The following is a 4,606-nucleotide window of genomic DNA, read 5'->3' on the forward strand; positions in this document are numbered from 1 at the left end:
CGCCCTGCGTGTTCACGATAATTAATTGTCTCCCATTTATTCATTTCTTGCTCAATTTCAACAGATTTGCTATCGTTGAAAAGCACAAGCATAGATCTAACCAACTAAGTTAATACCAAGTCCCAAAATACTACTAGCTCCATCTAGTGGCCACCTAAACTTGACCAAATTCAAACCATTATCAAAAGTTTATTTGCAATGATGAAAACATTAAACGACAACCAATTAAAAGAACATAGCCTATTACTGTTTTCCCAATGCATTTCAATGGCGGATCGATCGTCTTTCAGTTCACGCCCTGCGTGATCACGATAATTAATTGTCTCCCATTTATTCATTTCTTCCTCAATTTCAACAGATTTGCTATCGTTGAAAAGTACAAGCATAGATCTAACCAACTAAGTTAATACCAAGTCCCAAAATACTACTAGCTCCATCTAGTGGCCACCATCTAGTGACCAAATTCAAACCATTATCAAAAGTTTATTTAACTAAGTTTAACGATTGCGCGCATATTCAATAAGATATAAAAATGAAAGTTAGCACTTCAATAAACAGTAACATGTTCTTTTAATTGGATTTGATTTAGATTGTTTATCATTTAAAATGATGTTTTTGTTATGGTTTGAATTTGGTCAAGTTTAGGTGGCCACCAGATGGAGCTAGTAGCATAGTGGGACTTGGTATTAACTTTTTTGGTTAGATCTATGCTTGTGCTTTTCACCGATCGCATATTTGTTTAAATTGAACAACAAATCAATAAATGGGAGACAATTTCCTTCTGGTGTGTTTCATTGCATTTCCACCCCGCACTTTCTCTTTCATAATAGTATATTTCAATGTGTATGACGTTTTTTGACATCATCATTTTGCAAGAGCACCGAAAATTGTTCTACCTTTCTTAACCAATGCGCCGCGGCGCAATGGTGGTAGCTGGTTCGCACGGAAAACTGTCCTATGTTAAAGTGCCTACTAATGTAGGGAATGTAATATCCTACATAATCTGTTAGTCAAAAATACTGTCAATAATATAAAATACACATTTTTAAGATTAGAATTTTAATAATTAGAAATTATAACACTGCCGTTTTTAAGGATTGAACGATTACATATTAGTACGGTAGTGAATATTCAAGTGGCCCGGGCAATCATTCGCAAACCGCATGTGGCCCTTTGCCCAAACAAGTTGGACACCCATGCACTAAAGCATGGAGGGTAACATGATAAAGCGAAGTACGGTAACTGCGCTCATTTGATTACAGTTATTAAGATCCTTCTTGCACTCAGTTCAGTTGCAGAAGAAAAAAAAACATTAGCAGAGGGTGGGAATCGAACCCACGCAATTGAAATGACTATTCGAATTAATGTAAAACAAACATACAGTAAATTTCTTTTTGGGCATTGTTGTTACGCAATAGCCTATAACCCGTCGGGAAAATTAAATCGATTTGTGCTGAAACGTTGAATCAACCCAAAATTAACTTACTTTTCCTCCCCGTGAGTTATACGTGGAATTACCGTAACATCGTGCATATCGTGTATCGCAAATGTACATGATGTAAACTAATATGCATCGTTCATACATAGTCTCAATATTTTAGGGTGAGACATTAACATTTACAATTTTTTTTTTTTTTGGACCACCCTAATAGTTTACATCATGTACCGTACATGTAGCTTATTTACTGTCTTCTAAAGTTGTTATTGAATGTCAAATTTAGTCTGAATTTTAAACACAAGTATACAAAGTCGCAGCGGTAGGATAGTGCAGCGGGTAAGGCGCTCACTTTCCAATTATGCAATCCTGGTTCGACTCCCGGCTTATGCTGGTTGTTGACAAACACCGCTCACCTCTACCCAGGGTGTAATATATTGGGTGGGCGTAGTTGCTGAAGTAAAGGCAGCCGAGAGAAAGGAACTGGTCACCCTACTCTCATTAGTGCCAAAACCTTAGTATATTGAGAACTTTATCTTCTCATCCCCCGATGCTTGGATTCAAGTATGGGACTCACCTTTACCTTATATGTACAAAATCGCACATTTTGTATGTATAGACCAGTTAGTATAATTCCTAATACAGACACATGACATGAGTTTATAAACAGACTTTAGAGCAGTGGTTCTTAACCTTTACTAACCTGCCGAACCCTTACGCTAATCTGCAAGCTTTCGTTGAACCCCAAATTTTTGCTGAATCACAAAAACGAAAATCTACCACATTTAATAGTAATAAATCACTGTATCAATGAGACTTCTGTTGATGTTTTTCTGGGACCAATAGTGAGATTCAAAGCTTTGTCTCGGAAACAGCAAATTCTCATGTCATTTTCGCATGCAAGCCCAGGGTTCGATCTTAGCACTGGTCCTCTGGCCAATGTCTAGTGCAATTTCCCCACGGACCAGTACGAATCGTTTCGCACTGGTCCGACTGTCCAGTGCGAAACTATCATCGTATTATGTCGTTTGATCGTTTAGAGTACATGGTTCTCGTTTGCGCTTCTCTTCAAACAACAAAACACGTGATCCGTGCATGTTAAACCGTAAGAAAAATGCAATCACAACATCAGGTGTTAAATCGTAAGAAAAAAACAATTGCAACATCACGTGACGGTGTTAAATCGTAAAAAAAAGGGTAATTGCAACAACACGTGAGCTCCGGTAACCTAGTACAGTACTCAAGAGATTTGATGGATAAAAATGTTAAGATTGTGCTAGAGAGCATGTGAGTGATGAGACATCAAATTAACTTAATGCAAGGCCAAACAAACACACATCGGATTCCGATTATGACCCCGTGATCGTCCCGTCATCAGATTCCGATTATGACCCATCATCGGATTCAGAAATTGAAGAAGAGCCCCAAGTAGATTTGAAGACTCAACGTAGGTTGAATGTCTTGCCTAGATAAACTTTTGTTACTGTTATTGCCATTGTATATTTCCATGTTATTGCCACCATTCATTATTGTCGTTTTAAGGTGGTTTTCCCTGGGTTGGCCTCGTGCTTCCCACGACAATCTTGTTTTTATCAGTAAACGGGACGGACTAGTGCGATCTCCTGCGGACCAGTGTAAATGGTTAGCCACTGGTCTGATTGGCCAGTGCAAAAAAAAGTTAAGGTCGAACCCTGCAAGCCGGTTTCGTTTTTTAATTTACTTTAACATCCACCAGAATAGAAAACGCATGCTTGCATAAACAAATGGTTACGAATGGCATGAGAACTTCAAGGGCAACTTTTGTAATAAGATAACTTTCCATTTGTTGGCACCAAAACGTTTGAAGATTTGTTGTGTTGAGGTTTTTTTGCATCTTGCTTTCTTGAAACTCGATGATGTAATCCAAGTAGCCTATGGTCTGTTTATATCTGCTGTTGTTGAAAAAAATTGAAAATAGAACTAAATTTCCTTAAACTAAGGAAGTTTCCTCAAAAGTGAGAGCCCTGCTTTTGCAGTTCCATGCAAATAGCAAACGTGAGGAAATTCATGCTTTAAGAAAATAAAGTTTTTCATACAGGCCTCGAAATTCACGGCGGTCATGTCCGCCGTCACAGCATGTGACGTCCGCGGGAAGTACCATTTAGATCAGTCATATTTGTCCGCCGAGAAATAACACAGGAACTAGCGATACAAATCGTCATTGCATAGCACGAACAATTGTTTTGAGAATATAATTTCTTGCGCATTCTAGCGCGCATCTAGAAAACGTAAATACTGTATCGTATCCCTTAGTTTCCATTCAAGCAGGAAAACTTCCGATTTTTACGTTGCTTCAACGATTGATGACATTGAATCAGCGTAGCAAAGGTGAATTCTTCACCAAGAATCGATGGGAGTACCAGTCCAGTAGCCTGCTTCTACACTGATCACGCGCAACTTAGTTCAAGTCTTAAGTCACAACGTCTAGCTGTGATCTCTGAGTAAAATTGATAAGGCAAGGTTCATTCTATTTGTAAACAAGGTTTATGGATCGATAGGATTTTGATAAACTTGTACCTAAATACATTTACCATTAATAACTTTATAATAATCTGCATCTGATCACCTGTTTAAATAAAATGACACAAGAACAACTGAAGAACATTGTCAAAACAACACTAAAGGATGAAAATGTGTTGACAATAAAAAATTTAGCTGACAATTATACTTTCATAGACTCAATTGTAAATAAATTATATCAGCTCCTTTCTCAGGATGACAAGTTTAAACAATCAATATATGAAGCTGTAAAAATAGATTTTCAGAAAGACGTGGAAAAACAAAGTCAACAAATTAATAAAACTGCTAAAGACGTCAAAACTGACATCAACAAACTGAAAGAAGAGCAAGAAAAGATTGAGCAATATTCTAGAAGAAACTGTCTCCTTTTTCATGGTATTCAAGTCAGCGAAAACGAAGACACGGATAAAAAAATTGAAGACTTTTGCAGCAACAATCTTGATTTTGATCTCCGTAATCATGAGATTGACAGAAGCCACCGTCTGAAAGGCACACCAAAAAAAGTTGGAAAACCTCGCCCAATAATTGTAAAATTCACATCTCATAATGTGAAACATGAAATCTTTAGAAGAAAGAAAGCTCTTAAAGGAAAGCAACTACTAATTACTGAAT

Source organism: Aplidium turbinatum, chromosome 6 (genome assembly GCF_918807975.1).
Source record: "Aplidium turbinatum chromosome 6, kaAplTurb1.1, whole genome shotgun sequence".
Lineage (NCBI taxonomy): Eukaryota > Metazoa > Chordata > Ascidiacea > Aplousobranchia > Polyclinidae > Aplidium > Aplidium turbinatum.